Source organism: Macrotis lagotis, chromosome X, assembly GCF_037893015.1.
Source record: "Macrotis lagotis isolate mMagLag1 chromosome X, bilby.v1.9.chrom.fasta, whole genome shotgun sequence".
Classification (NCBI taxonomy): Eukaryota; Metazoa; Chordata; class Mammalia; order Peramelemorphia; family Peramelidae; genus Macrotis; species Macrotis lagotis.
Genome location: NC_133666.1, coordinates 408,132,921 through 408,157,978, shown reverse-complemented (window position 1 = coordinate 408,157,978; position 25,058 = coordinate 408,132,921). Strand labels below are relative to the sequence as shown.

The 25,058-nt window shown below is 33.6% G+C and overlaps 1 long non-coding RNA gene and 1 pseudogene across 3 annotated transcripts in view; one reads left to right on the top strand and one right to left on the bottom strand.

Annotated features, from left to right (window-relative positions):
• The window catches only part of LOC141497258 (uncharacterized), a 60,874-nt gene that overhangs the window by 18,966 nt on the left and 16,850 nt on the right, over positions 1-25,058 (bottom strand). For all 3 annotated transcript variants that reach the window (XR_012471265.1, XR_012471267.1, XR_012471266.1), the window contains exons 2-3: positions 23,810-23,895; positions 19,488-19,584 (exon numbers count right to left, since the gene is read on the bottom strand). This is a non-coding gene — a long non-coding RNA (uncharacterized LOC141497258). The remainder of the gene's footprint in view (positions 1-19,487; positions 19,585-23,809; positions 23,896-25,058) is intronic.
• On the top strand, positions 16,916-17,381 carry LOC141497256 (CGG triplet repeat-binding protein 1-like; annotated as a pseudogene).

The following is a 25,058-nucleotide window of genomic DNA, read 5'->3' as shown; positions in this document are numbered from 1 at the left end:
TTTTCATTGATTTCCTTGATATTCTTGGTTATTTGGTCCTTCAAATGATTTTTTGTTATTATAAGAAATAATTCATTAGCATTTTGATAGGTAAATCAAATAAATGAATGATAAATAAGTATATACTGAATAAGTAATCTAATTTAGGTAGCATTTCCACTTTTATTATATTCTCTCAGTTAACCCATGCACAATCAATATTTTTCCAATTGTTTAGATTTGTCTTTATAGACATGAATAGTATGTTGTAATGTTCATATAATCCCTGTGTGTCTTAGCAGGTAGACTCCCAAGTATTTTATATTTCCTATTTATTTTAAATAGAATTTCCCTTTCTACCTCTTCCTTCTGGGTTTTGTTGGTAATATAAAGAAATATTGATGGTTTGCATGGGTTTATTTTATATACTACATTTAAAGTTAATTATTTCAATTAATTTTTAGTTGATGCTATAGAGTTCTCTAAGTATACTATAATATCTGCAAAAAAGGGATAGTCTATTTTCTTATTGCCTGTATTTATTCCTTCAAATTGTTTTCTTGTATTACTGCTGTAACTAGCATTTCTAGTGCTTGATTGAATAGTAATGATGATAATGACCATTCTTGCTTCACCCCTAATCTTTTTGTTGTTGTTGTTGTTGTTATTGTAGCTTTGTATTTTTCCAATTCCACGTAAAGAAAGTCTTCAAAATTCATTTTTGTAAAATTTTCTTCCTCCCTCCCTTTCAGTCAGTCTCCCTCCCCAAGTCAGCAAGCAAAATCTGATATAGGATATACATATGCAATCATGTTAAACATATTTCCATATTAGTCATATTGTAAAAGAAGAATCAGAACAAAAGGGGAAAAACCAAAATAAAGAAAAAAACAAAAAAAATTAAGGTGAAAATAGTATGCTTTGATCTGCATTCAGACTCCTTAAGTCTTTTTCTGGATGTGGATGGCATTTTTCCACCATAGATCTTTTAGAAATATTTTTGGTCACTGAATGGCTAAGAAGACCAAAGCTGATTAACTTTTTTCATAAAGCCAGCTATCAGTTTTATTTATAATTCAATTTTTTTGTTTTTACTTTCAGTTTTGAAACTTCTTTATTTTCAGGATTTCTAATTTTTTTTTTAAGTTGTGATTTTTTTCTAGTTTTTTTTTACATGAACATTTCATTTATCTATTCTATCTTATTGATGTAAGCATTTAGAGACAAACATTGTCTCCTAAGAACTGCTTTCATTACATTCTATAACTTTTGGTATGTCTCATTATTGTCATTTAATGAAATTAATTGTTTCTATAATTTGTTCTTTAACTCACTTATTATTTATGATTAGATTATTGTTTCCAATTACTTTTTAATCTATACTACAAAAGCCTTTTACAGAATATCACTTTGGTTGAATTATAGTCTGAAAAGAATACAACTAATATTTCTTCTTTTTGTATTTCTTTATGATGTTTTTATGTCCTAATACATGATCTTTTTTTAAGAACTATATTTTAGAACATAAAAAGGTATATTCCTTTCTATACTGTTCAATATTCTCCAGAGATTTATCATATAACTTTTCTAAAATTCTGTTTATTTTCTTAATTTCTATTTGTTTATTTTATCATTAGATTTTCCTGGATCTGAGAATGATTAATTGAGGTTCTCCATTTAGTAGTTTTACTTTCTGTTTCCTCCTGTAACTCATTAACTTTTCCTTCAAAATTTTGCATATTATGCTATTTAGTAAATAGTTTAGCATTACTAAGTGCACTCAGGATTAATATTATTTTATTTTCTATGAACTTTAAGATGTAGTTTCCCTGAATATCTATTTTTGCTTTTGCTTTGTCTGAGATCATTTTTGCTACTCCTTTTTTTTTTACTTTAGTTCACAAATAATAGATTCTAATCCAGTCCCTTATTTTACTTATGTGTCTAGCCATTTCAAGGGTATCTCTTGTAAAAAATATATTGTTGTATTCTGGTTTCTTATTTATTCTGCTATCCACTTCCATGTTATAGGTGAGTCCATCTCATTTACATTCATAATTATGATTTCCAAATGTGTATTTTCCTCCATCTTTTCTCTTTTTCTATTTACCCTTCTTTTGTCCCCAACTCAAAAATTTGTTTAGGTTTTTATCATTGCCTCCTTTAGTTTACCCTCTTCTCTACTTCTATGTTTCTCTTAGACCCTTCCCATCTTTCTCTATAGGGAAAATAAATTTCTATCTGTAACTGTATGTGTATGTGTACACACATACATATATGCAGTTTTCTTCTTTGAACCAGTTAAGTATGAGGTTCAAGTTGTGCCTACACCCCCTTTCCATTTTCTGCTGCATTGTAAAAAATTTTTACTTGTCTCATCTCCCTTCCTCCTTCTCCTAGTTTAAAGTTCTTAGTAGCTACTTGTATTGTCTTCTCATAAAGGAATGTAAATAGTTTAGCCTTATTAGGTACCTTATGATTTCTCACTCACTCACTTTATATACTTCTCTTCAGAAGTGTATTTGAATGTCAAATTTTCTATTCATGTCTGATCTTTTTATCAGGAAGGTTTGAAAGTCCTCACTTTCATTACAGATCTATTATGCCCTATAGGATTATACTCAGTTTTTCCAGGTGGATTATTCTTGGTTGTAATATAGTTCTTTTGGCTTTCGGAATATCACATTCCAAAACCTCCACTCCTTTAATTTGGTAAGTGCTAAATCTTATGTGATTCTGACTGTGACTCCATGATATCTGAATGGTTTCTTTCTGACTGCTTCAAATATTTTCTCTTTGACCTGGGAGTTCTGGAATTTGACTATAATACAGCTGGAGGTTTTGATTTTGGAAACTTTTTCAAGTGGTGATTGGTGAATTATTTCTATTTCTATTTTACCCTCCAGTCTTTCTTTGATCATAGCTTTCAGGCAATCCAATAGTTTTTAAATTATATTTCCTTGATATATTTTCCAGGTCAGTTGGTTTTTTTAATAAGTCATTTCAAATTTTCTACTATTTTTCATTATTTTGACTTTCTTTTGTTGTTTCTTTTATTGTCCCATTAAGTCATTAGCTTTCAATTATCCAAATCTAAGGTTCACCTAATTGAATTTGACTTCATGCTCTAGGTCATCAAGGACATTTTTAATACTGATTCTCTCTTCCAGTATTTGGTTTTCCTTTGCCATTTACAAAATTAACAAAGATGCCATCTATGCCTTTCCAAACCATTAATAAAAATTTCAAACACATCCCACTTTGAAAGTTGACAACAAAATATTCATGACTACTTGCTGGTTGTAGTTATTCAATTACTTGAGGGTTTTTCTAATTAAGATTTTTTTTCCAAATGAAGATCTGACTTCCTTTACCAGCAACACACATACATACACTCTAATTGAAGGAAAAACAAAACTTCTATGATAAATATGTATGGTCAAAAAAAACTTTCACAAGGTTTATGTATGTATGTGTGTATTTGTGTGAAGTAGTACTAGTTCTAGTACTATTAGTAGAGTTTTAGATCTGATCTATTATAAATAGAACTCCTGTTGACTCTTCCTTTTTTAGATCAGTTCCCTTGAGACTCTTGACCATTTACTCTTCCAGATGAAATTTTATTATTATTGTCCAATTCTATACAGTTTTTTTTTATTTTTGGTATGGCCTTGAATAAGCAAATTATTGCCATGTGTGCCATATTGGCTTGAACCATCTGTGATCAATATTTAGATCTGTATTTATGTAAAGAGTGTTTTGTTCTTCTTGTGTTCATATACTTCCTGTGATTGTTTTCAGGTAGTGTGTGTGTGTGTGTGTGTGTGTGTGTGTGTGTGTGTGTGTGTGTGTGTGTGTTTTAATCCATACTCAGTCTATTGCTTCAGGGCATAGGAGGCATAATGTTTTATCATAAAACCATTAGAATCTTGGTAAATAATTGTTTTGAAAACAGTTCCTAAATTGTTATAACTATTTGTCCAAAAAAAAAATTGTTTTACTTTCACTGGACTGTTTGAGTCTGAGGTGGGGAAGGGGAAGAGTGCGTATGGAGAATGGTGGGAAAATGTGTAACTTATAAATATGCAGGTGGGTGAATTTTGAAATGCTTTCATGGCAGGTAGTTGGAAAAACAAAAATAAAGTATCAAAAAATTGCTGATTTTGAAGTATAAACCTACTTATGAAATTATTGGAACAATGGAAAGGGACATTTTAATAATTTTTTGGATATGGTTCCAAATCTTTCCAGAGTAGCTGTATCACTTGACACCTCATCAACAAAACATTAGTGTACCTATTTTCCCCCAGCTCCTTCTACATTTGTCATTTTCTTTTTTTTTTGTCAACTTTGCCAATAAGAGAGGTATTGGTAAATTATCAGAGTTGTTTTAATTTCCTTTTCTCTAAATATTAGTGATTTCAAGTATTTTTTCATCTGACTCTTGATAGCTTTGGTTTCTTCCTCTGAAAAAATTACTATTGATATCATGTATAATTTGAGTTGAGAAATGGCTTTTATATAAATTGTAAATCAGTTCCTTTTAGAAATAAGTCATTTATCAGAGAAACTTAGAAAAAGCTTCTATCCAATATCTTGCTTCTCTTCTTATTTTAACTGTGTGGGTTTCTTTCCTTTAAAACATTTTCAAAAGAATTTTACACAGGAAAAGAATTTATGAATAAACAAGAGAACATTGGAAGATATAAAATGGATAATTTTGATTACATTTAATTAAAATTGGGTTTTAAAAATAAAACCAATGCAACCAAGATTAGAAGGAAAGCAGAAAATTAGACATGCATTTGTAGGTAGTTTCTTAGATAAAGACATATATCTCAAATATATGGAAAATCTTGTCAAATTTATAAGAATGTGAATCATTCCCCAGTTGATGAATGCTTAAAAGAATATGAACAGGTAGTTTTTTGGCTGAAGAAATTAAAGGTATATATAGTCAAAAGAAAAAAATTCTAGATCATTTAATTAGAGAAATCAATTCTGAGATTATCAACCCATACCTATCAGATTTCTAAAATAAAAGAAGGGGAAAACACAAAATGATGGAAGGGGTGTGGAAATGTTGGAACACTGTTGGTGGAACTGTGATTTGCCCCAATTTTTTTTATAGAGCAATCCAGAATTATGTACAAAGAATTACAAACCGGTGTATACCTTCTGACCCAGCAATACCACTAGTAGACTTGTTTCTCAAGCTGATCAAGAAAAAAGATGTTTAGAACAACTCTGTTTGTGGTGATAAAGTCCTGTAAATTTAGGGGATGCCCATCAATTGGGAATGGCTAAAAAAGTTATGGTAAATATTATTTAACTATTCTTTAACATTTGATAGAATTCATTTTTAAATCCTGAGTTCTCTATTTACCTTTGGGGAATTTACTTATAGCTCATTCAATTTCTTTTTCTAAAATTGGGTTAAAGTTCTCTAGTTCTTATTCTTTTCATCTGAGCATCAAATGTGCACATCATTTAAAGTGTCACCTTTTTGGATATATAATTGTGTAAACATTTCCTAATATTTTATTTTATTTCAATTTCATTGGTAGTGAAATCACTTTCTCATTTTTTTAGGTGTTTTTTTTTGCAAGGCAAATGGGGTTAAGTGGCTTGCCCAAGGCCATACATCTAGGTAATTATTAAGTGTCTGAGGTCAGATTTGAACTCAGGTACTCCTGACTCCAGGGTCGGTGCCTTATCCACTGTGCCACCTAGCTGCCCCCACTTTCTTATTTTTAATACTGGCAATTTGGTTTTCTTCTTGCTTTTTTTTAAAATAGTGGCATATCTACTTAAATGTCATTGCTATTGTTTTCCTAAAAATACAACACCTTGTTTCATTTACTAGTATAGTTAGGGGGTGATGATGGAGTTGCTTTAATTTTATTCAACTCTTTTTTTATTTTAAGGATTTCTGTTTTTAATTTTAATTTAAGGGCATTAATTTATTTAATTTCCAGATTTTTTTAGTCCAATATATAGATCTTCTCTTTCTTTTACTGATGAAAATTTTAGAGATGCAAATTTTCTCCATGATATGCTTAGTATCTCAAAAGTTTTCCCATGTCATCTCTTTATTATCATTATCTTTAGTGTGTAATTATAGTGTAATTATAGATTGTTTTTATGATTTATTCTTGAACCCAGTCATTCTTTAATAATTATGTTAGTTTCCAATTAATTTCAATTATTTCTTCAGAGAATCTTTTTTGAACACAATTTTTATTTAATTGTGGTCTATAAAAGATTCATTTGATATTTCTGATTTTCCACATTTATCATGAGATTTTTGAATCCCCAATATATAATCAATTTTTGTAAATGTGGATTATGTCACTGAAGAATAAGTATAATCCTTTCCATTCCCATTTAATCATCTCCATCAGTTAATCTTATCTAAGTTTTGTAAGATTTTATTCAAGTCCTTCACTTTTTATTTATATTTAGGCAGATTTGTCAGGGTTCTGAAAGGGGCATATTTGGGTCCCTTATTATTAGAGTTTGCCTGTATCTCCTAGTAATTCTTTAAGTAGTTAAATGTTACACTATTTAATACATATGATTTATATTTATCTTAATTTATTTTCTATAGTATCTTTCAGTAACAAATAATTTCATGATTTAGCTCTTTAATTAAGTGTATTTTTTTCTGTTACCTAGTCTGAAATGATGTTTTTTGTCCTATCTTTTTTACTTTAGATGAAGCATAATGGATTTTGTCTCAGTTCTCTTCATTTAAGTCTGTGTACATAATTCTATTTTAAGTATATTTCTTATTTTAAAAACTTTTCTATTTTGCTTTCTAATCTATTCTGTTATTCTCTTCCATTATATGGGTGAGTTCATCACGCTTGCATTCACTGTTATAATAGTTTGCACTGAGGCTTGCACTGGATTGGACTCCCCCTCTGGTGCAATAGTTTTCCTGCTGAGCTTCTGAGTTGCCCTTGGCAATCTCTGCAAATTGCTGCTTCCATGGACCCAGGCACCCCCAGGGACCCAGGTGCCCCTGGATGTTCCTGGATGGCTGGATGGCCCAGGTTGTGCTGCAGCTCTTTCAAGCCCCCATGTAACATACTATGGATCTTCCAAGTTGTTGTGGGCTGGTTCAGCGTCTCTAGGATTTGTTTAAATCATTATTTAAAGGTATTCAGAGTGGTCTGGAGGAGAACTTCTAGAAATTCCTACCTTCACTCCACCTACCTAGCCCCTTTTTTTGTTCTCTCCTTTTTCCCATCTATTTCTCTGTTGAGTGAAATATATTTTTATGCCCAACTCAGATGAGAATAAAATTTTTCTCATGAAAATATTGTAGACTAGGGAAACAGGTTGGGTTGAAAAATTACTGTTCTTTTTTAATAGAGTTTTAAAATTAATACTGATGTCTAAGATCAAATATTTGATAATGTACATTCTCTCAGATATCCTGAGATTCAATTTCTTAACACCTTAAGAATTGTATTCCCTTCAGCATGGACTTCTCAATCTATATTTATACTAATGTGGGTGATACTTCCATTTTCATTCCTTTAATGTCTTTTCTTCATGCTATTTATCAAAAACTGTAGCACTACAGTATAAACGAGATTTCTCTACTATCATTGTAGAGTAAAAAATATATACAGAGATCTTCACAGATCACTTCAATTTTAGTGCATTTATCCTTTCATTTTCACTCTAGAATATTGTTGTTATTGTTTGGGTCAATTGGATCTCTTGTCAATATTTCTGCAAATTTGTTTTTTCTCCCTTGTTTTTTCCTATTGTTTCTCATTGCTTTATGACAATCTTCCACCATCCTCCTTTGTAAAGTTTTATAAATTAATTTATAACTTAGTGTCTCCTATATTCTTCTTCTCAAGAAAATCAAGGGTTTGTTGACTAAAATAGATTCTAATTCTTTTCATCTCATTGTGGCAATTGGTTTGCACATAGTAAACTTCTTTAGAAAATTGTAATTGTTTAAGTGTCACTTCTGTTTCCTTTTTCCATTTTTTGAAGTCAACAACTTGTTAAAATAGGTCAAGTTGCCTTGAATGAATGTAGTATCTTCTCAATCTCAATTTTTCCCAGTCTCTCAGATAAATAGCCTCAGTTTATAATTCTTCCTTTCTCATATATCCAGTCAATTATCAAATCTTGCTCTTTCTACCTTTGTAATATCTCTTACATCTGATTCCTTCTCTTTCCTCAAATAGCCAACATTTAAAATCAGTCCTTCATTGCCTTTCAACCAGAGCATTGCAATAACCTTCTAATTAGCTTCCCTGCTTAATACTCTTTCACCTCTAATCCATCCTCTACATAGTTGCCAAACTTATTTTTCTCAAGTGCAGACTAATATAAACTTAAATAATCAATGATGTAAATGCAACAACGGACACAAGAGAAGACAATATAAGATATGGTTCAATACTAAGAAGTTAAAAACTAAATGCTATTGAAAACTCCATACCCATAATATATGTCATGAACACTTTCTTTAAGAAGAGATTTGAGGGGTGGCCAGGTGGTGCAGTGGATAGAGCACTAGCCCTGGAGTCAGGAGTACCGGGGTCCAAATCTGGTCTCAGACACTTAATAATTACCAAGCTGTATGCCCTTGGGCAAGCCACTTAACCCCATTTGCCTTGCAAAAAACTAAAAAAAAAAAAATCAAGAGATTTGAGAGGTGTTGCACTTAGCAGGGACCAAAGAACATGACACAACTTTTGCCTAGAAGAGGATCTGTCCTAACAAATTGGATTATGATCATAATTCTAACTTTTGTTTTGTACTCTTAACTTTTGGATTAATGAAAACTCTGGTGCAGACCCTTGTCACCCCACGAGAAGACTATTTCAGATGTCCTACTGATAAGTTTGTCTATTTCAAGTCTCTCTCTCTCCAATCTATTCTTCATTTTCTTAAAATATAGATCTAATCATGTAACACAAAAATACACACACACAATCTGATCATGTCACTCAAATATATAGATACATACACACATACACATGTAAAATGCACATACATCAATTGACTGGAAGCTCCTTGAGTTTAGAGACTGTCTTTTGTCTCTTTATATAACCTAGTGCTCAGTGCAATCTCTGTCATAGAGTAGAAGCTAAATAAATGCTTATTGACTAAAAGTAAAGTCCCTAAAGCAACAGGAAGGGAAACAAAGTAGAGCTGAGAGACATTATATATTACCCTAGGATGAAAATGATCTTATCAGGGTGGCTAGGTGGCGCAGTGGAGGGGTGGCTGGGTGGCACAGTGGATAGAGCACTAGTCCTGGAGTCAGGAGTACCTGAGTTCAAATCCGACCTCAGACACTTAATAATTACCTGGTTGTGTGGCCTTGGGCAAGCCACTTAACCCCATTTGCCTTGCAAAAAACCTAAAAAAAATTATACAAGTTAGAGACTAACAAAAAAATATTTCTATGGAACGTCTATTTTGAATTAAACTTGATACAACAGAATTCCACTTCTAAAAAAAAAAAAAAACAAAAGAATCTGAACACTCCCTTAAAGCTCTTTGTATGCAAGTTTTGACTTGCAGTGTTTTTCACAGCTGTAAATAGTGGGGTAAGAGAGAAAGACCTAAGACAATTAGATTTACTCCACTTTGCTTCCAGATTTGAAAAGATGGAGCCAACAATATGGGATTTGATACCTTAAATTAATCATATTAATTCTTCCTTTCAGATTCTACAAGATATATAGAATAGTTTATTCTGAGTATAATTATTCAAGGTTATAATGAAATACAAGAGCCTAGAATCTTTAGCAACTTAGACCCTGTCAGGCCACCAGTCCAAGCCTCACTAGAAAAGTTATTACATGAACAGGGAAGATGATTCTTTATGCCTTATTTTTTGATGCCTTGCTTTAATCAGGCTTATACCCAAATTGAGTGGAAAGCTATTCCTCAGCGGTTAGCTGACAGCCTCATGTGGCACTAGCTAACATATTTTTCATAAAAGCCTTTCAAAGGTCTGTGGGAAACTATGTTACTGCAACAGAGTAGATGCAACAATGAACCCTGGAGAATATCAAAAGGTCTGCATGGCCATCTTCACCCCTGCCTGTCTGCTGGCTTGCTCATGCTCTGGGATTTATGTTCCTATCCTCTGTCATAGAGTTTTACAAGAGCAATCAATCTCTCTCTCTCTCTCTCTCACACACACACACACACACACACACACACACACACAACACACACACAACACACACACACACACGGAAGAATGAAGGGTCACTCTATCTCATTATTTGACCAATAAAGACTTAATGAATTTAATCGAAAATTTCACTGTTACTATCCAGCTCTGGTGGACATTTATTTGATTTTGTAGAACAGCCTTGACCATTTCAAATAGAAATGGGGAGAAACTAATTTTTACAAGGATCCCTGCATATTAATTTAGTTTTTAAAGTAATATTATCAATATTTTATTGTTTTTTTATTTTGCTAAATATTTTTTTAGTTTTTGCAAGGCAATGGGGTTAAGTGGCTTGCCCAAGGCCACACATAAATATTTCTTAATTACATTTTAATTTAATTTAGGTTGTCACTCTGCAGTGTTATGAGCCATGTTTGATATCTCTGTTTAGAATAAAGGGAAATAGATCATGAACAGAATGTTAGTTACAAAAAAAAGTAACCAAATCCCAATTATTTTTTTTAATCCCAATCCCAAAATCCATTGAAATGACACTGTCTCCTTATTGATGGAGATCAATGTACCCACCTATCTAAGGGCGGCAGGATAGAGTTGTCCAGAATGGAAAAAGGAGAATCTCTACCATCTCTTCAAGCTTCTAGCTTCTTTGGACAGTGATGGCTTCTAGCTCCAAGAAAGAAGATGACACTCACCTTCATTGATAAAACTAGAGTCCCCATAACAAAAGGCTTTGGGTCTGGGGTTTCAATGCCTAAAAGTGAACCATTCACTATTTTCAGCTTATATTTCTATTTATAGACATGTTTCATTTTAAAATAAATGCACATAATAATAATAATAATTATTATTATTCCTATAGCTAGCATTTATAGAATCTACTTTGTACCTAGCATTGTATAAGCTGAGGGTTTTCCCCCAGTATTATCTCATTTGATCCTGATAACAATATTTTTTACAGCTGAGGAAACTGAGACAAACTGAAGTTAAGTGATTTGTCCAAAAGTCACACAATTAGTTTCTGAGGACTTCCTGACTCTAGGAAAATGTTTTAGCCACTTGTACCAGCTTGCTACTAATAAATTACAGAGTGCTGTGAAGTTTACAAAATATATTCTTTAAAAATATATTATGTCTTCTGTTTTTACATCATCTATATTTTTGAATGTTGTCTTTCCCAACTCTTTCCCAAGTCATTTCAAGAAAGCTATCTCTATAACAAATTTTTTTTAATTTCAGCAAAATTAACCAATACATTAACCAAGCTTGATATTTTGTGCTAGGTTCCTTCTCCATAAGGAATCCATAATATACACTCTTGGTTATTATAGTTTCACAGTATTCTACTGTTATTATTGAGATGCTGTAAGAGTTCTTTCCTAAAGCACAAAAAGATTGTCACTTACTAGAGACATACTTTAAGTGTTAAGACTAGGACTTTCATCCAGAGCTTCTAACTTCAAAGCCAGAGTTCTTTCTCCTATTCTCTAGCAAATAAAGTGATGAGATGAAAAGAATACTGATAGGAAAAACTAGAATTACAATTTGTATGACAGTGGGCAACTTGGCTTAGGGACCTGGATTTGCAGACAAGAAGTCCTTAGTTAAAATCTTCTGCTGAACTTTCCTAATTATGTGACCAGGAAGTAGTCATTTAATCTCTCTGAATCTCAGTATTCCTATCTATTAAAGAGGGCAACTCATAGTACCTAACTGGCAGATTACTTCAAAGATCAATTGATTATAAAGTGTATACACTGATATTGGTTGTCATCATCATTACCACTACCATCACCACCATCATAATCTTTATCATCATTGTTAGTAGTAATTTCTTTTCTTCCTATCATCATGACCCAGAAAAGAAAGTCAAAATCCTTGATACCATCAAATGGTTTAACAACAAAAACTGACATGTTTTTAATCAGTGGAAATAACACTGATGTATACTCTTTGCTAGTGCACTCTAATGCTGAAAAGCCAACTGTCCTATTAAAATTCTCCATATGTGTTGTCTCCCCATTAGAAAGTGAGCACCTTGAGAGCAGGGAGTGTTTGATTTATGTATTCTTAGCTCCATTGCTTAATCACAGTGCTTTTCACAACCAACTCTATAATGATTTTTCATTCATCATCATTTTTGATGGGGTTCAAATGATTCTGGGGCTATTTACTAACCCTCTCTAATTCTTTCTATTTTACATTCAATGGGTTATTGCATAGATTGATTAATATAATTGTTTGGTATTAGAATGTAATGTCAACAGGGCAAAGCCAAAATGGTGGCATGAAAGCAGCATTTCCTGGAAACTTTTTGGCCCAAAAAACTCCCAAAGCCGTTAAATTATGACTCTAGTCAAAATTTAGAGGGGGCAGAACCCAGAGAAAGACTGAGTTATACATTTTTCCAGTCCAAAATAACTTAGAAGTTCTGTGGGAAAGGTATGTTTCACTAGGACTGGGAATTAGAAAAAAGCCCCAGTCTCAGCCCAGCCCAGCCCAGGGATCACCGGGAACAGACTGAAGGGGTGGTGAGAGAACTCTGCTGCACCAGAATGAGTGTAAAGTGAGAATTGCGGGCCATAGGACCTGCAGCAAGAATAGGGGGAAGCCAGCCTGTACCTCCAGAGCGCAGCCCACAGATGGTAAAGGGGGGGTCAGTGGAGACTGCAGAAATCTCTCTGCTCTCCCTGTGGCAGGACTGTGCTGCTTGCCCACACTCAGATCCAGGTTTCAGTTTGAGCTTCCATATTAAAATAGCAGGGACCCTCTTCATAGCTCCAAGGCAGAGGGGAGCACCTGTGGTCATCTATATATCAAAGCACAGGCAAGAGAGCATGAGACCTTGGAGAAATAAAGGTCCCATTGGGGTGTCCCCCCAAAAACCCCAAAGCCTTGGAAGTGCTGTAAATTAGTCTTAGGCTGAGGAAATGAGTAAACAACAGAAAAAGAAGAATATGAGCATAGAAAATTACTTTGGTCCCATGGAAGTTCAAAACACACACTCAGATGATGTCAAAATTGAAGCTTTGGTATCCAAAACCTCCAAGAGAAATAGAAAATGGGCTCAGACTATGGATGAGCTCAAAAAAAGACTTTGAGAAGCAATTGAGGGAGGTAAAGGAAAAAATGGGAGGAGAAATGAGAGCAATGCAGATAAGTCATGAAAACCAAATCATCAGCTTAATGAAAGAAATACAAAAAAATACTGAAGAAAATAATATGGTAAAAACCAGTTTAGGCCAAATGGAAAAAAGCAACACAGAAGGCAAATGAGGAAAAGTATCCCTTAAAAAGCAGAGTTGGCCAGCTGGAAAAGGAGATAAAAAAGCTCTCTGAAGAAAATAACTCCTTCTAATGTAGAATGGAACTAAAGGAAGCTGATGACTTTGTGAGAAATCAGGAAGAAATAAAACTCTTCCAAGAAAACCAAAAATTAGAAGAAAATGTGAAATGTCTCATTGGAATAACAACTGACCTTGAAAACAGACCCAGAAGAAATTACTTTAAAATTATTGGGCTACCTGAAAGTCATGACCAGGAAAAGAGCCTAGACTTCATTTTTCAAAAAGTAATACAGCAAAATTGCCCTGAGATCCTAGAAGGAGAGGGCAAAATAGAAATTGAGGGAATTCACCAGTTACCTCCTGAAAGAGATCCCGAAAGAAAAACTTCCAGGAATATTATAGTCAAATTCTAAAACTCTCAAATGAAAGAAAATTTGAAGAGCTGCCAAAAACAAACAATTCAACTACCAAGGCTCCATAGTCAGGATTACACAGGATCTGGCAGCATCTATACTAAAGGCTCATAGGTATTGGAATATGATATTCTGGTTTACAACTTGATCTTGGTTTACAACTGAGAATCAACTACCCAGAAAAACTGAATATCCTCTTTTGGGGGAAAAGATGGACCTTCAATGAAACAGGGGACTTTCAGACTCTAATATTAAAACAACCAGAGCTGAACAGAAAGTTTGATCTTCAAGTACAAAACTCTGGTGAACCATTGTGGGGGGGGGTGGAAAAGAAGGACTAACTATGAGGAACTTAATGATATTAAACTGTTTGTATTCATGCATGGGAAGAAGATACTGATAACTCATGTGAACTTTCTCATTTATAAGAGCTGTTAGAAGGAGCATATATAGACAAGGCACAGGAAGGAGTGGAATATAATGGTATAATATAGTAAAAAGATGGAGTCATGGGTGATAAAGGGAAGTACTGGGAGGAAGAGAAAGGAAAGGAAGACGGAGTTAAGATATTTCACATAAGAGTCAAGAAAAAAGGTGTTTCAATGGAGTGGAACAGAGAAAGGCAAGAGGGAATGAAAGGAGAGAGAGAATAGAATAAATGAGAGTGAGAGGAATAGTGGAGGGAAATGTAGCTAGTAATAACAACTGTGGGAAAAATATCAAAGCACTTCTCTGGTGTACTTAAGACAAAGAAGGCAATTCATTCCAGAGACAGAGCCATTGGAATCTGAACATAGACTGAAGTACATTTTTTTCTCTCTCTTACTATTCTTTAGGTTTTGAGGGGGGGAGGGTTTAATGTTTACTCATAACAAAATTATTGTAATAATATAAAATTTAAAAATTATTAAAAGAAAGATTTTAAGGTCAAACACTGGAAGCTCACTGAACATATTCTTGGTATAATTCCTACAAAAGAAAAGAAGGACCACAGTGGCTATACTTTATTTTCTCTCCATGTGTTTTCAATTTCCTTGGCCAGGTATCATTTCATTTAACTTATTATGGGATATGTTTTCCAAGGTTACTACGATCTTAAGATTAGGAAGACTTGAAAAGGTAACAGCAATTAAGAATACTATTCTTTTATCTTTCCAAAGCAGCATTCAATCTTGATCACTGTAGTTTGGCCTGTAATAATGGTCCAATTTTTAGTATAGCTTATTGGATGAGGGTATTTTGAGGTCTCTATTTGTAGTATGGAAATTTGTTATCTATAAATTCGTGAAAGATGGTGAGCCTCAAATGCATGACTCTTCTTACCAGATTCAAATTAATTGATATTTGTAAAGAATGTGGCACAGTATTAGTCAAATTTATTGTTATTATTATTGAGTCATTTCAATCATATTCAACTCTTTGTGATGTCATCTAGGGTTATTGGATACTGGAATGGTTCATGGTTTCCTTCTCCAGTCCATTTTACTTATGAGAAAACTGAGGCATACAATATTAAATTACTTGCCCCAGGTCACATAATTTACAAGTGTTTGAGGCCAGATTTGAAGTCAGTTGTTCCTGACTTCAGGCTCAGCACTCTATCAACTGCTCACTTGATACATAAATGTTTAATAAATGTTTGTTTAGTTCCCTTTTCCTTTTGCCAGGTCACATTTTTCCAAGTATTTGAAAGGTCCTGCATTTTTTCAAACCACCATTTTGTTATATTAATGTATTATTGTTATTATTATTATTATTATTATTATTATTATTAAGTTGGAAAGTATAATAAAATATGGGAAAGTGAAATGGGGCCCCCATATTTTTTATTAACACTCATTTGTCCAGTAAGACATTCTATTTCCTATTGATAGAATATGTGAAGGATTTGTGATCTGATCAGCCTCCAGAATTGAATTCTGAAGGGGAAAGAGTCACACAGGTAGCAACCCTGAGGCAAGAGAAGTTAATTGACTTGCCCAGGGTCCCAAATCTATGAAGTATCTGAGGTAGGATTTAAACACAGGACTCCCTGACTATAAGCTTAGCACTCTATTTATTCTACCTTGCTGCCTCTACTATGTGGTAAGATAAAAATCCCAAATATGGACCAATTTTTTTAATACCTTCATTCTTTTTTAGGATAGGATGTTAAATGGATCATTTTGATTGCATTAACTCACTGTACAAACAAATCAGACAAAAAAAGCAGAAAACTGGGGGGAGGGTATAGCAAGTTTATTTAATAAAAGCATCATTTCTCAAATATATAGATAAACAAATCAAAATTATAAACATTTAAGGCATTCCCAAGTGATAAATGGCTAAGAGATATGAATAGGTAATTTTTAGAAAATAAATATTAAAGTTGATTATAGTCATATAATATGCTCTAAATAACTATTGCTTAGAGAAATACACATTAAAATAATTCTGAGGTATCATCTCACACATACTGGTTAATATGACAGAAAAGAAAAATTACAAATATTGAAGGAGATGTGAAAAACTAGAATGCCATGGAAGTATGATTGGATTCTGGGGAGGAATTTGTAACTATGGCTAATCAAACTGCTTTCCCTTTGACCTAGTCATAGCATTACTAGTTCTATATTCCTCAACAGAAAAGAAAGAGAGCCTATATATACAAAATATTTATAGCAGCTCTTTACTATGGTGACAAAGAACTGAAAATTGAGGGAATGCTTTTCAATTGGGGCATGGCTGAACAAGTTGTGGTATAATAGTATGATGAAATAGTATTGTACTCTAAGAAATGTTGTCCTTCTTCCCTTTCTGGTTGCTTCTCATCCTCCTCCCCTTAGTGGAAGCCCCACTCCTAAATAAGGTAAACCAGGGAAAATAGGGTGCAAGTCCAGAAACTATTTCCATATCACCACTTGAGAAACAAATTTGAAAGCAAATCTGCCTTTGGAAAGGGCAGAAGATGCCTGAATTTGACACCTGTTTTCTCAGATTGGTAAACCTTCATTACAAAGTGTAAAGGCAACAAAACTAGAAACTATTGTGACTCCTACCAAAACCATAATATGGAGTGATTTGTAGTTCTATCTCCTCCTGCTCAAAACCAATCCAAGACTCTTTTTTGTGACTTTATGTAACTCCTTTGGATCATGTCTCTGAATCTGGAGGTGAATTGCATGAAGATGGAATAAAATTGTTCTGCATTCCTTGCAGTGTGGTACTTACTTATATTCATAAGTCTGCCATTAGTGATCACCTCAAGTCCAAAATTCACACCAAAAATAAAGGCAGAGTTTGAAGAACAGAATGTAAGGAAAAAACAAAGGCCTCTTTGGTGCAACAGTGTTGTGAAGACAGAGAAAATAAGCCTGGAAGTCAACATCTCACTTAAGAAGTTTGATTACCCATGCTTTCCTGTGTCTCCTTGTGAAGAATATGGACTACCTAATTAAATCAGACCAGCTAAGGAAAGGTTACCTCCCTAATGGCTATGAGAATGAGAATCAGTTTCTTAACTCAATAGATTGTTGACAGAGGAGGTTACTATCATTGTGAACAAGACAAAGGACACGCAGCATTAAAGTTGTGTTGATTATGTGGTTCATTTTTATATTTATTTCATGTGATTAAAAGTCACGGGGAAAAAAGAAATGATGCTAAGGTAGATTTCAGAAAAACCTGAAAAAATGTACATGAACTGTTGTAAAATGAACTTAATAGGACTAGGAGAACATTAAACATGGTAACAACAATATTGTATGATGATCAACTGAATGACTTCGCTATTCTCATCAATTCAATGACCCAAGACAATTCCAAAAGATTCATGATGAAAAATTCTATCCATCTCCAGAGAAAAAACTAATGGAGTCTTAATGCAGATTGAAACCTGTCTTTTTAGCTTCTTAAAAAATTTTATTCTTTTTTTTTTGGTGAGTGTTTTAGTTTACAACATGACTGATGTGGAAATATGTTTTGTAGGACTAAACATGCATAACATATCAAATTGTTTGCCTTCTCAATGAGAAGTAAGAGGAAAGAGAGAAAGGGAACAAAGGAGAAAATTTAGAACACAAAATGCTAAAAAAAAAGAATTTAAAAAATTGTTTTACATTAATTGGGAAAAAGAAAAAAACTTCATTCTTTGTCCTGATAGATTTACTACATTTTTGTCCATCTATTTTGTGTTAGATTTGTTCATTTCTTCTCTAATACTATTTTAACTTAATCAAATATTGTTGATTCATCTGCAAATACTTAAGGAAAAAATAGGTGATTGTCAATGTTTTACATTTTTGTTCTTTATCTCATATATCTCACATTATAAACTATCCTCTTTTTTTTGATATCCTGTACACATTTAGATCATTTAACATTACACTCTCCCTACCTGGCTTATTATTTGTTCTCTGTCTCTTTTGCAAACTATTTATTTTCTTTTCTCTTTAATGTTCTGCAATTTTCTGTCTGAGAGCCTCTACTTTTTCTACATACTCCAATGGTAATTACAGAATCATGAAATCGTAGTTTTAAAGCTTATTGGGACATCAGAAACTATCTAGTCTAACCCTTCATTTTATAACCATTTTATAACCATTTTATAAGCCCAAAGTCACATCACTAGTACATAACAGAGCTAGTATCCAAATCTTGTTCTCCATCAGATTTTCAATACAACACATCTCAACCATGCTCCACCTTAAAGTTTATCTTCTGCCTAATTTCTATTAATTAATATCTCCGCAGTCACTAAGATTCATGAACTCCATCATTGACTCTGCTCTCTTTCTCTCCTTCCAAATATTTCCCCCAATCCACCCGTATTTCTCTATTCCCACTGCCACCATTTGAGTACTCATTAAAGTACATAATCTCCTAAGAGATCTCTCTAGATTCCATACTTTTGCTCAGGTTTCTTCCTCTGTCAGGAATGGCATTTCTTCTATTGAATCCTTTCTAATCCTTCAAAGTCCAGTAGAAATGTAGCCTCCTCCTTAAAATCTTTTCAGGCACCTTATTTTGTCATACTCTTCCTTTTCAGATCTCATCTGGCATTTCAGTTTAAATTCTCTTTTTATTTTATCATTTAATACAGTGCAATATAGGCATTTTGAAAGTGTGTTTATATATATATATTTCTGTGTGTTTGTGTGTGTGTGTGTGTGTGTGTGTGTGTGTGTGTGTGTGTGTGTGTCTGGTCCTCCCATTAACTGTGAGCTCCAACTGGGCAAGGACTACTTCCATAAACTGCATTTCTTCCAATAGTTAAAGTAATGTCTGCACATAGTAGTTAATTTAATTTGATGAAATATTATTCATTTATCCATTCAGAAAGATTTGTCTGAGCATAATTAACTTACTCCAGATCTAGTAATAGAATTTACTTAAATTTTATTTAACAAAATGTTATTCATTTATCCATTCAGAAAGATTTGTCTGAGCAAAATTAACCTACTCCTAATCTAGCATCAAGAAGAGAATTAAGAAACAAGCACTTCATAAGTATCTACTATGTACCTGAAACTGGGCAAAGAGCCTTAAAAATAGTAATTTATCATCACAACAACCTTGAGAGATAGGAGATATCTCCAATTAACAGTTGAGAAAACTGAGGAAAATAAAGGGTAAATGACTCACCCAGGATAACACAGTAATAAATGTCTAATGTGCCATATTTATTCAGGTCCTGTGATTCCTGCCAAGCATTCCATTCATGTTCCAAAATACATTTCTTCTAGTAAAGACAGGAAAGGCAGATTTAATATTAAGAATTATACATTCTATGACTGTAGGGGCGGCTAGGTGGCGTAGTGGATAGAGCACCGGCCTTGGAGTCAGGAGTACCTGGGTTCAAATCCATTCTCAGACACTTAATAATTACCTAGCTGTGTGGCCTTGGGCAAGCCACTTAACCCCATTTGCCTTGCAAAAACCTAAAAAAAAAAGAATTATACATTCCATGAATATAAAGGAAAATGATCAATGTTGGAAGGGATGTGGGAAAACTAGGATACTGTTGCATTGTTGGTGGAGCTGTGGACTAATCCAACCTTTCTGGAGAGCAATTTGGAATTATGCCCAAAGGGTAAAAAAAATTGTGCACACCCTTTGATAAATATTACTACTGGAATCCTGAAGAGATCATGAAAAGGAGTAAAAATCCCACATGAACAAAAATGTTCATGGCAGCTCTTTTTGTATTGACAAAGAAAGAATTGGAAATTGAGGGAATCCTCATCAATTGGGGAATGACTGAACAAATTGTGTTGTATGCATGTGATAAAGCACTACTGTTCTATAAGAAAACTCGAGGGACAAGATTTCAGAAAAACTTAGAAATTGATGCTGAATAAAATGAGCAAAACCAAAAGATCATTATACAAACTAACAACAACATCAATCACAATTGACCTGCTCATTGTAATAGTATAATAATCATAGACAATTTTAAAAGACTTGTGATGGAAAATACCATCCATATTCAGAGAAGGAACTGTGTAGTTTAAATGAAGACCAAAGCTTATTATCATCAATTGTTATTTATTTATTTATTTTTTAGGATTTTGCAAGGCAAATGGGGTTAAGTGGCTTGCCCAAGGCCACACAGCTAGGTAATTATTAAGTATCTGAGGCTGGATTTGAACTCAGGTACTCCTGACTCCAGGGCCAGTGCTCTATCTACTGTACCACCTAGCTGCCCCTATCATCAATTTTTAAATGTTCTCATATATTGTGTCATTTTTTTCTCTAATGTTTTCTTTCTTCTGTTTGGATCTGTTTCTTCTTTCACAACATGATCAATATGGATCTATGTTTAGCATGGTTATAATTGTAGAACCTATATCAGATTGCTTTCTGTCAGGGAGAGGGGGGAAGGAAAGGGAGGGAGGGAGAAAAATTCAAAAATCATAACCTTGGGGGAAAAAAAGATTGGTAAAAACTACCATTGCATGTAGTTGGAAAAACAAATCAAATATTTTTTTAAAATTTTAAAAAGAAATAATTCTTTTTTGGAAATACATTCAAAATATTCTTTTTTGGAAATACATTGGAAATAATTCCAATGTATTTTTTAGGTTTAATTTACAAGTTGTAGGACATGAAAAGGTTTAATCATTATTATGGAAAATTTTATAGTTCTTTAATCAAGCATGGACTTCTTTGAGAAATCTAATAACTTGTTGAGAATATTATAGAAGAAAACATACTTAAAGCTGGAAGGGTCATCAGTGGATAAGTCATTCAAGTCAATTTATAGATGAGACCTGGATAAGCCCAGAGAGGTTGGGTGATTTTCCCAGATAACTCAAGTACAAAAGTAGAAGTCAGGTTTTAAATTCAAGTCCTCTGACTCTGAATTGAGAGTTCTTTTTCCTACAGTTTAGAGATCCCTGCCAACTGTGAGATTCTGTGATATGGCATGAAAACATTTTGTTTTTGAAATTAATTTTTCTACTTTCCTCTAATTTTTAGAATATTTAGAATTATTAATATAAAATCTTTTGTTGATTATAACTTTATTCTATAAATGTATGAATGACAAAAGTTAGAAATATGAACTGAAATATAATGCCTTAAATAGTAGTTCTTCCATCAGTATAAAATAGTTCTCAAGTTATAAAAATGTCCTTTCAGTTTATAGTATATGATTATTTAGTTTAACATTATAAAAACAGAGGATAATAATTGTGGGTGGATGGAATTTTTTTCCAATATACTATGAGGTGAAGACAAAATTTATTGGGGGGGGGGGATGAGGAAGGGAGGGAACCTAACCTCTCCTCATAGATTTTTCCTTTCTAGCCTTAAATGGGAATAACATTGCAACCTCTGCCCATTAAGTCATGGAGACCTCACTTAACTAGCCCTTCCAGCACACAGATTATGTTGTGCTTTCACTACTTCTTCCATGGATGATTTTCTGGGCTGAAGCACATGCTTTCAGGCATAGAAACTGCTTTCCTTCCTTTATTAAGACATTGACATAAGTGTCCCTGGAAAAGTGAAGAAAAGCTTCAAAATTGAAATGAACCACCCTCAGGGTCTCATGTTCTTGTCATGTAGGGTTTCTCCTTTTCTTTCTTCTTCTTTTTTCTCTTTTTTAATAAAGGCTACAAACAGCAGGGGATGTACAGACCTTGAAATCACTAGAAAATGAAATGTTTCCGCAGCATTGAAATGCTTTTGGTGCAAAGGCCCAGCTTAGGCCTGTCTTTTGTTCCCTTTGTGAGGTTGGTTGTGTGGTGTAGGGTGTTTTTAGTTTTTGTTTTTTGAACATAAATTTTGGAATTAAAATAACTTTAGGATGATGGAGCAGTCTTACTGCCTATTCTTTTTTGCCATTTTGCTATATTTTTCATTTTTCAGAGACTCATGGACAAAAGAAAAAGAGGAATTTTGGAGAAAACTCCCATTCAGTGTTCACCTTACTGAATTAGATACTCTATCACTTCCAGAGACTCATGGACAAAAGGAAAAAAGAGGAATTTTGGGAAAAAACTCCCATTCAGTGTTCTCCTTAATGAATGACACTTTAAAATGATCACATTCACAGCAGTTCTTAATAGAAACTTTCTCTATAGAAGATAAAGCATTCTAGAATTTTTATCTACTACTCAGTTCATCAGATACATAAAAAACCTGGAGATAATTAAAAATTAAAAGACAAATTAGCAAAGCTTTGTTTTAGCATACAACATGCTCTTTGATTATTTATTAGGTGAATTTTTTTCAAACTTTCTGGACTGTCAGAGTTATCTTTTTCTTTTCTCCTCTTCAAATTTCTAGACTCCCAATTTTCGTTTCTGATGCAGAATCAAGGAACTTGGAGAAATTCATGAAAAGAATTTCAGTTTCCCAGTAAGTAGTTTCCCAAAGTCTGTTCTGATTAAAACACATTTAAATTAAAAGAAATAACATTTAAAAAGTGAAACTGAGGTATTTTCAGATCAAAAGTCTTTTAAAATTTATTTTCCTATAATTCATTTCAATTTAATAACATAGTAGACAATTGTTTCAAGAACTGAATGAAGAGATCATGTGGCACCTTGCTCCTTCTGACAGACCAAGTGTATGGTCTCTGATTATATCTATGGTGTCTAGGATATATGATTTTTAAGCTTTTTCATGGGTTTTTTTGGTTCACTCACAATACAAAAGAAGTCTTTTTAGGTCATATCTATGTACACATACCAGGATGAATCCAGCCTTTCTCCTCCAAATAGCCAGTTGTTTAATGTTACAAATTTTTGCTATTAATTTTTCAAATCTAAGGTGATACTTTGGAAAAGCTGGATCACCCTGCCAAACTCATGGTAAGAGTAAAGGAGAAGGGAATATTAAGACACCCTCTGAAAAACTGAAGAGAGGACATGCTTAAGAGGGAGTTTACCACTGTATTGTGGTACTTCCTAGAACATTCTTGATATTCTGAATCTTCCAACAGAACATACAAGATATCCATCAGTTATCACTTAGTTTTCACATATACCTGGCAAGTTGATCGATTTTTTCAAAATTATACATTTCTGTGGTGACAGCCTACACTCACTTCTTCTGTATAATTTTGTTTATAACATGCTATAACCAATTCATATTCTCTATGAGTCACTCCCTTTTATCTTCACTGCTACTTTTGTCCATGGAAAATACCATGCTAAAAAGTACTCATCATGAACTATTTAACTGGAAAAGGTTATAAGCTAGCAATAAAGTGAATAAAAAATTGATTATTATTTTTCATTCCTATATGATTCTGCACCTAATACAGCCTCTGAGATTGAATTGCCACAAAGTGTGGACTGAATCTCTGCTTGTGCTCATTTTGACCTGACAATCAAGACCAAGAAAACACAAGTTCTCCTCCATCAACTAGCCTCGAAATATGTGGAACTATGGGTTAAATAGCAAATGAAGAAATTTTGAATGCTATTCACTTGCATGATGATAAGTTCACTTACCTTGGCAGTGTACTTTCCAGGGATGTTCACATAGATGATGAGATTGACACACACATTGTCAGAGCTAGCTCAGCATTTGGGAGGCTCTGAAAGGAAGTGTGGAAGAGAAGTGGTGTTAAGCTGCATACCAACTGAAGGTCTACAGGGTAGACTGATTTCTTTGTTGTATGCCTCTAAAACCTGGACAATGTACCAAAATCAAGCCAGAAAATTGAACCACTACCATTTGAATTGTCTTAAGAAGATTTTGAAGATTTCCTGACAAGATATGGTGTGGGACCTTGAGGTCTTCTCTCAAGATGAACTGCCAAGCATTTGTACTCTACTGCACATTGCAAATATGATGGGGCAGGCTACATAGACCAAATGCCAAGCACATATTTACCTAGAAGACTTTTTCATGGAGAACTCACACAAGGTAAGTGCTCACAGGGTGGTCAAAATAAAAAAAAAGTCAAGGGGGCAGCTAGGTGGCATGGTGGATAAAGCAACGGCTCTGGAGTCAGGAGTTCCTGGGTTCAAATCTGGTCTGAGACAATAATTACCTAGCTGTGTAGCCTTGGGCAAGCCACTTAACCCCATTTGCCTTGCAAAAAAAATAAATGAAAAAGTCAATTTGTTGTTGCTTTTGCTCGATCATTCAGTAGTGCCTGACTTAATGATCCTATGGACCATAGCACTCTAGGTCCCTTCTGTCCTCCACTATCTCCCAAAGTCTATCTGAGCTCATGCTCATTGCTTCAATGATACTGTCTATCTCAGCTTCCACCATTTCCTTCTTTGTATGTCTTTAATTTTTCCCAACATCAATGCTTTTTCCATTGAGTCCCATATTCTCATCATGAGACCAAAGAATTTAAGCTTTAATTTCAGTATTTGACCTTTAAGTGAATAATCTTAATTTCTTTAACAACAGATTGATTTGACCTCCTTGCTGTATGTAGAAGAGCTTTCAAAGTATTCTATAATAAAACAATTCAAAAGCATTGTTCATGTAGCACTCAGCTTTCCTTAAAATCAAATGCTTGCAACCATACATTGCTACTGGAAAATCCATAGTTTTGACTATACAGATCTTTGCTAGCAAAGTCATCTGTTTTTTAGTATGTTGTCCAAATTTGCCATAACTTTCCTACCAAGGAATGAGTGTCTTTTAACTTCATGACTGTATTCACAAGCTGCAATTATCTTTTTTTTTTGTTTTGTTTTGGGAGGCAATCAAGGATAGTTGACTTGCCCAGGGTCACAC